The 8,914-nt window shown below is 42.3% G+C and overlaps 1 pseudogene; it reads left to right on the plus strand.

The window, feature by feature from the left end:
• Positions 1-5,548: 5,548 nt before the first annotated feature.
• On the plus strand, positions 5,549-6,234 carry LOC118707860 (annotated as a pseudogene).
• Positions 6,235-8,914: the final 2,680 nt, after the last annotated feature.

Below are 8,914 nucleotides of genomic sequence, written 5' to 3' on the forward strand. Positions count from 1 at the left end.
AGGAAGATTATAGTAAATGATTTGTGTGCTTGTTTCCTCAGCCTTATTGCATTTTCTTCAGGAAGTTTCTCTGCATATAATAGTTACAAAACAATTACCACTGGGCTAGAGGGTGATGATAAGGCAAAACCAATTCGGATGCAAGTTCACTTCCAACAGTAAAAAAAAAAAAAAAGGAAACCACCAGATGAGATGCAAGGGCTGTTCCTCTGAGTCCATATGGACGCTTACAGGGTGTCACAAATCAGTGGTGGCAGGCAGGAAAGGTTTTTGTGTGTGTGTGTGTGTGTGTGTGTGTGTGTGTGTTCTCCTGCCCTTTACTCTGCTATAACAAGGGTTTGAATACTGCAGAGACCAGTCTCTTCATCAAAAGGCAAAGGTGTTCTTTGTCCACAAGGACAGTGTTGGGGAGGTCAGGATGAGGGAAGGGAAAAGAGGTCATGTGGTCCATTCTTAGCTCTGCTTCTTGCATTTCCCCTTCAATGTTTGTAGCCCTCATTGTCATTATTTCCAGTGATGCTCAGTGGGGTGATGGCATAGGAAGCCTCTCATGGAGAGCAGCCCTTTTAGGGAGAAGGGAGCCAGAAGGTCTGCTTCCCTGCCTGGCCTTTGATGGCCTTCCATCTTGCAGAGAGGGGCACAGTGAGGGGGCGGTTGGAAGAACCCACAGGGCAGTTCCCTCTTGCATGCACCGGCCGTGCTCTGAAGTACCAACCCTGCGCCTTCTGCAGCGCCACCCTCCCCTGCTTCTCTCCGTCTGACTCCTGACTTCTTTCTTGCCCAGAATCAGCCATCTGTCAAAATTAAATTGTTAACGGCTCTAGGCTCTACTCTCCCTCTGCCATCCATTTCCAGCTCAGTTTCGCAGGCTGGGAGACAGAAGGAATGAAACCGGGCATTTTCTTCACGTCTCTTCTGGTTTAATCCTGCCTTTTGTATATTCGTGATGTGCATTGTTTAGATTGAGGAAATTGTCCCCAGTGCCAACATCTCTGGTGTGAATCCACAACCTAGTATTTTCAATCAACAGCATCAACACTGCAGACCCCAGTTGCCGAGAGGGTGAGTGCACGACAGAGTATCACCCCTCCTGGCAGGGAAAAGCGAGGCCCCTTGTCTGAAGGCGCCAATTACTATTTTAACTGCCCTCCCACACAGTCCCAGAGGCAGCTGGAAAAGAAAGCACACATTGGGGGTCCCCGCAGCGTCTTGCTGGCTCCCTTAGGCGCCCAGGCATTTGCCCATCTGGTGAGGCCTCCAGAGCAGAGGGCCTAATTAAGTGTCATCTGGCCACCTGAGAAGGCTCGGTGGGCCTCCCTGGCTTCCCCCTCCTCCAGGCAGGATTCGGCTCTCCCAGCTGCAGATCTCTGGAGCTTGTTTGATTGAGCAGCTGCCCTGGTTAATTACTGGACAGCAGGGTCCCCAGGTGGCTGCCTCAGACTGGAGGGGATGGGCGGAGAGAGGGCTGAGGAACATAAAGGGGCAAGGAGGGGAACAATAGCAGGGGTGGTGAGAGAGGGGTCAGAGGAAGAAGAAACAGAGAGCTGAGCTGCAAGAGCATCACCTGAGCTGGACGACCCAAGTTGATCCATAGGAGGGCCCATCCATGCGAGAATACCCTTCCCACCCCTCACTTCCCACCATACCGAGGCACTCTGTTCCTGCCTTTTGCTTCATTTTTTAGCATCACCTTCCACCCAGCTTTGCTCGTTCAGCCCAGGGACTAACCAACAGTATTTTGTTGGGAGAACATGGCCACAGAGGCCTGAATTGGGGGCAGGAGGAGGATGATAACACAGAGGCTTGAGAAAGAAGATGGTGTTCAAATAAAAATTATTCTTTGCCCTTATTGGACTTTTAGACATGCAGGCATATATGTGTTTTAAGGTGTTTTGCACCCTAGTGTCCCTAAACCATGGCAGTTGCTGGTATGCATGCCAGGCTCTGCCCACTACTTCTTGGGCATTTTCCCTGTGTCTCGGCAGTCACCCCATGACATGAGACAAGAGGAAAGAATAAAGGGACAAATTAAGGGGAAACAGAATGGGAAGTAAAACCATTCACAGCAGTTGTATTGGCAAAAATTGCAAGCTCCAGGTTACTGATTCCCTGCTTTGACCTTTGCTTGCTTAGAAGCTAGGTTGAGCCACTGAGACACTTAATCCCATGGCTTTCTCTCTTGTAATGGAGGATCGCTGGGAGCAATAAGATTGTGTTGAGTGAGACTAGGACTAGGTCCCTGAACTCCAGTTTAATATCTGGTCCTGCGACCATGGGTGAACCATTCTGTCTCCTCTGTCCTCCACGTTCCCATTGGAAAATGTCAGAGAATGCTTCTTTCAGTGTGCCAGGAGTTACCCTTTCCTGAGCACATTAGAGGTTAGAATTTCATGTCACTATATTAGGTTTAACAGGACTCAGGAGGAAATGGCTTTCTTCCCGCCTAACCCCAAACTGCCACAATGTGATCGATCAAAGGCAGTTTTGTTCTAGGAGAGGGAAACTGGTAGATGGAGAACAGATGTTCTGAGACTGATCATGTGTGCCCCAAACATCAGGACGGTGTGCTGTACAGATGTGCACACAGTTGTTGACAACTGTAGCAGGAATTAAAAGGGTAGTGGGATTTTCAAAGTGACAAGAAGATAATCTCATTAAGCTATTGATGTCTTGTCTGGTTCCCACACAACTGTAGGCCCATCCCTTGTGAATCTGGGGATGATGTGGGAAGCCTCAGCCTGACATAGAAGGATTCAGAGATTTGGACCCATCAGACAAGAGTCACAAGGGTGAGCAATTCTCTTCAGAACACTAGAATTCTTTAATTCCATTCATCGAAGGCTGTGGTCATCTTTGGCTCCTTTGAATGTCCTCTGGGCACAGAGTGGACCCAGTGGAGGGAGAGGGGGAAGCAAAGGAAGAGGATAGTCCTCCTAACCTAATGGGTGTCAGCTTTCAGCTGGGTGTAGAATGGTGGGAAGTTGGATTTCATCAGTCATAGAGTAAAGGTCATTGTTTTAAAATTACTCTGGGGACCAAGATAAATCCTAAAGAATAGATGTTACTGTTTACTGCAGGTCCATAAGCATCCCAGATTTATCCTCAGGTCCACTAGAAAAAAAGACCAAATCTTTAAAGCCTATAGATTCTGCAGGGGGATTTGGTGGCCTCAAGAGGCCCAGCATTCACTATAGTGGGCACCTTTCCAGTCTCTGATGGATGGAAACCAATCCTTTGCTTGAGTAACTCTCAACAAAAGTTGCCCGAGGCATTTCATTGTGGGCAGTTCAAGGGGTGTGACGACCATTCCTTATTGTGAAATCTTCTTCTTTGAAACTTCTCTCATTAATCCTAGTTCTGCCCTCTGGAACAACACAGGGTAAGTATAATGCCTTTTTCAGATGAAAGCTCTTCAGCTTTCCCTACATTATAATAGAACCTACATCTTCCTTTATACAAGACACACATTCCAAGCATGACATGGTGTCAAATTCCCTTACCACCTACTGTAGACGTCACCTGGGTTTTTAGCATTTGCATTAGTCAGGACCCACAAAAGAAAACAGAAACACTCTCAACACACCCAATGGAGGAAAATTAATAAGAAGCTTCTTATATTATTGTAGAAGGAGAGAAGGAACAAAAATGCAAATGTGAGATAATCCATCATTAGTAACTGCAAGAAGCAGCTACCATTCCTAGAGCTGGAGAGGTTGAGAGGGAAGGCCAAGCAGGAGCAGAATGGGGACCAGGTTGAAGGTCCAGGTAGTGCAACGGTCTTACTTAAGCTTGGACCACACAGGCTCTGTAGACATTCCTGTTGAGCTTTTAGTCAAACTCCTTATTTACAGGAAGCAGGTGAAGTATTTTAAAAATAAGTGTTTGACTAAAGTTCAGGTCTCCAGTGGCTCTACTATTTTTCTTGCTTCCCTAGCATATCATCCCTTTCTTTTGGTAAAGCCAGCACACAGTTATCCCTCTGTCTCTTTGTACTAAAAAATATTAGAAGCACAAGGAATTAGTACCAGCTTGGGAAGTCATCCTCTCATGGTGTGCTGAAGAGATCTATTCTCATTGCTATGAAGTTCCAAAACCTGTGATGCAGGTGAATGTATGATAATCAGGTCTGGAAAAGAATTTTGCTGTGACAGTTTTGATTTGTTTATATTGAAACGGGTGCATCAAATTGTAAAAACCTTTTTTTTTTTTTTTTTTTTTAAATTTCTTAACAATGTGAACAGAGAGAACATCTCAAGGCTTCATCCTATCACTGGATTTGACCTTCCTGCACCTCTAAAATTCACTCAGAAAAGGGCTGATCAGGAAGAGAGCATATACATAATTATGTTAATTGGTACGATAGAAAAATTTCTTCAAATTAGATCATTTTACAGGGCTGTCAAAATATCTTCAAAGCAGTTATATCAAAATATCACATATCAGCCCTAGCTAGTTTGGCACAGTGGATGAAGTATTGGCCCAAGGACTGAAGACTCCCAGGTTCAATTCTAGTCAAGGGCATGTACCGCCATTGCAAGTTCAATCCCCAGCCTTGGTTGGGGTGCATGCAGAAGGTAACGAGTGGATGTATCTCTTTCCCATTGATGCTTCTCTCTCTCTCTCTCTCTCTCTCTCTCCCTCTCTCTCTCTTTCCCTCTACCTTCCAGTCACTCTAAAAGTAAATGGAAAAATATCCTTAGATGAGAATTAACAACAAGACAACAGCAACAACAATGAATCACTGTATCTGATTTCTTTGTACCCATATGACTCATTAAAAAATGAGCCAAATATATGTGTTTGGTTTTTTTTGCAAGAAGAACACCCCCCCATCACCACACTACTTTCCAGGGTGACAGAATCAAGTTTATCAGTTGCATATTTATCCAGCCATTCTACTAGTTAAGAAACTTGACTTCACTGTCAACCAGTCCACGTTTACCCATATTATCCATGGAGATAGTTTGACAATGTCTTCTTGGAATATGGACCAAGGAAAACATTGCCTTCCCCTGATAACTTCTCAACATGGAAACAAGATTAGTTTGGGAATTCTTGTTTAATAAGAATCATGTTGGCACAGATAATTATATTTAATACCTATCTTGAAAGTCATTATCTTTTAAAAATTGGCCAGGTCTTAGTTTAAAGTAGGGAGGCTATAGAAAGAGGAAACCTAGCCTTGGCTGTTTTGACTTAGTGGATAGAGCATTGCCTGTGGACTGAAGGGTCCCGGGTTTGATTTCAGTCAAGGGCACATGCCTGGGTTGCAGGCTCTGTCCCCAGTGGGGGGCGTGCAGGTAGCAGCTGATCAATGATTCCCTCTCATTGCTGATGTTTTCGTCTCTCTCTCTTCCCTCTCTGAAATCAATAAAAAAAAAAAAAAAAAATATATATATATATATATATATATATATATATATATATATATATATTTTTTTTTTTTTTTTTAAAGGAGGAGTCCCAGAAAGACCACCTACTGGCTGCCCTCCTGGGCACCTGAAGACATACCACGCTTGTCCTCTGAGGGGTCCAACCACACAGGCCCATGCCCCTGTGTACTTCTCTTTTGCTCTGGAGGGGCCTTGGAAAATATGATTAAACAGTTTATGAATTTTATATTTGTTGCCGTAAACCATCGAAGATAAATGAGTTTCTGGAAAATATTAAGAAAAACATTTATCTTCGGACAGCTCACTCTGAATTGGTTGAATTTTGGAGTACAGAATTTGAAGGCAGAATGGATAAGGTATTTCATGTTTACAAGCTTTGCTCAATGAACTGACGTTTAGAAAGGCTTGGATAAATATAAGGAATGCCAAGAACAATTTCTCATTCTAAATTTGGCTCTCATGGATAGACGAGAGTTTTGAGGTTACTTATACAGTACTGTGGTGCAAAAAAGAAACCTTTCCAAAAGGAGTCTACGAACTGGTTGTTTTCCCAAATGAAAACAGGTGAGCCAGCTCTGTGGGGTGACACATTTGAAAGGGCACTTGATGCCCATGTCAAATTAGGCTGCGGCAAAATTAATTGGAGTTCTCCACCCAGAATCTGAAGCACCACCAGAGTTCATGCTCATTGGTGAATGAGAGTTCAGACAGCCATGCACCTAGGAGACTTCAGTGTCTTGAGGATCTCAAACTCCCAGTGGCTATTTGGGAAAATGTCAATGATCATGTATCATAGTTGAATATGCTTCTGATTCCCACATCACTTTCAGCATTGATTTAGTTTTCTACCGAAATGTGAAACATTTTATTAATAGTTCTAAGATATGTCTGCTAAGGGACTTACATCCTCTCAAGAGATTCTCATTTTATGTGAAGGAGGTGGTACATTAATTAGCTGCGACCCTTGCATTTTTGAAAGCCACCTCTGTCCTTTGTCATCACCACTTCAGGAGATAGCTCTGTTCTCACAGTATTTTAGTATCTGGAACATATTTGCCACTACTTCATGATCTTGATTTTTAAAATTTGTTTCAGAATAACTCTTCTTCTGTATTTTGATAATCATTTGCTTTTTTAAACATTTTATTATATTCAAATGATGTTGTTACATTTCCATACCTATGACAATATTTTAACACTAGTTATATATCTCTATCTCTAACTCTATCTCTATCTCTATCTATCTTTAATGTCTTTTTTTTTTTCCTGGAGATAAAATTTACATGTATTTATTGATTTCAGAGGGGAAGGGAAAGGGAGAGATAGAAGCATCAATGATGAGAGAGAATTATTGATTGGCTCCCTTCTTCAGGCCCCATACTGGGATTGAGCCCACAACCTGGGCATGTGCCTTGACCTGGAATCAAACTGTGACCTCAAGGTTCATAGGTTGATGCTCAACCACTGAGCCATGCCAGCTGGGCCTTTCTGAGGTTTTTAAAACACATTTTTTTGCTCAGTAAAATTTATTTTGTAATATCTAAAGTGGTTCATAAAAATATTAGTTAAGTATATTTCTTTACTTTGGAAAAGTACAGTATCAACTATATTAATCATGGTTTTCATGTTAATCACTAGTAACTCTAACTTTCAAAGGCTTGGTTTATATGTTGAAATGTGTTGATTTATAGTTAATTTACTAAGTTTTACTTCATTTTTAATCACTACTTAAAGATATTTGGTATGCCTATTTATTTTAGAGAAATCTTTATTATTATGAAAATGCTGACCCTAGTAAAAGTCTATATATTTCTAAAAAAATTACTGCCAGGTCTTGATTTTAAAAAATTTGGAGCATAATTTAAAAAAAAAAAAAGGAGCATAATTCTGTTCTCAAACCACAATCTCCTCCCTTCCAACCCCCCAAGTCCTCAGCACTCCTTGCCTACACTTTCCTCTGCATAGTAGGAAGTTGTTCATGTTGGCCTGCAGACTTGAACTCATTTGAATGACTGGGTAATTTCTTGTCATTTTCTTGCTTATCTTAGGTTTCAATTTTCTACCAATCATATTTGTTCTAAAGTTCCCAATTTGAGGATCACTTTCTTCGGTAAAAAAAGGAACATTGAATTGCCTTGTTAGTTTTCAACATGACACCACTTCCTCACTTTTATTCCTGCCCCGAACCTCATCCAAAGCCCCCTCTCGATGCCCTTCGACAGTCTTTTATATCCTTCGTGCAACCTGGACTCTGCTTCTCCTAGTGTCATCATGACTGGGCTGTATTCCTTGGTTACATGTGCTTCCTTTCACATTTCAGACTTTGCTTTTAAAATCTGAGATCAGAGAGCTCTCTGCATAGCTTTCCTGTTTGTTTGTTTTTAAGACACTGTCCTTTTTTTTTTTTTTCTTGATCAATGTCATTTGTTGTTATGAACTAAATGTTTGTGTCCCCCTAGAATTTATGTGCTGAAATCTAGTCCCCAGTGTGATGGTATTTGGAGATGGGCCTTTGAGAGGTGGTTAGGAGTCCTCATGAATGGGATTAGTACCTTATAAGAAGAGGCCGGAGAGCTAGCTCGCTCTCTTTCTGACATGGAGGAGACAATGTGAAGCTGCCTGTCTGCCAATTAGAAGAGGGTCCTTGCTGGTACCCTGATGTCTACCTTTGAGCCTCTAGATTAGGGGTGTCGAACTCAATCAGAGAAGGGGCCAAAATCTAAAATCCAGCCTAAATCGCGGGCCGAATGGTTTACTGAACAGTCATAAACTGTCATTGTGATGGAAACGCAGCGGAGTGCAGTGATGACAGCGCGGTGCGGGCCACATTGCAAGGCCTGGCGGGACGGATTTGGCCTGCGGGCCTTGTGTTTGACACATGTGCTCTAGAACCGTGAGAAATACATTTCTGTTGGTTAGCAGTCACCCAGGCTATGGTGCTTTGTGACAGTAGCCGAATGGACTAAGACATGTGTCACTGGTAGAATTCTTTTCTGTGAACTCTCTGTTCTCTTTTAGCCATTTTTAAGGTCATAGTGTTGCCAAGGGAGTCATACTTACTTTTTCTCTGAACTTTTAGAAACCACCTTGTTCCCAAAGTCTAGAATTGATGTCTAATTACAGTCAATGCTTTCTTTTTCATTGGTTGTTACAAGTTCTACAGTGACATTGGCTGCTTTAGCAGAGTGTTTTTTTTCACTATCTTAGGCTGGTTGTGCCTAGCGGTTAGTAAAAAGACGACAAAGGGGGCCTCCGAATTTGGCAGTTATGGGTTCAAATCTTCATGGACCCTTTGATGATCTTGAACAATCCACATGGCCCCCAGGGGGATAAAAAATTGGGTCAATTAAACAACTTTGCATAAAATAAATCATGCAAAATGCCATTAGCTTAATAAAGGGTAGCCATTATTATTACCTCCTGAATAATGTTTTTAATCTTTTGGGAAACTATTACTCCAGCATATGTGAAATACATATGAGCTGAAAGTCTTGCGTGACTAAATGAAAGCTACACCAGGT

Source organism: Pipistrellus kuhlii, unplaced genomic scaffold, assembly GCF_014108245.1.
Source record: "Pipistrellus kuhlii isolate mPipKuh1 unplaced genomic scaffold, mPipKuh1.p scaffold_m20_p_6, whole genome shotgun sequence".
NCBI classification, from domain to species: Eukaryota; Metazoa; Chordata; class Mammalia; order Chiroptera; family Vespertilionidae; genus Pipistrellus; species Pipistrellus kuhlii.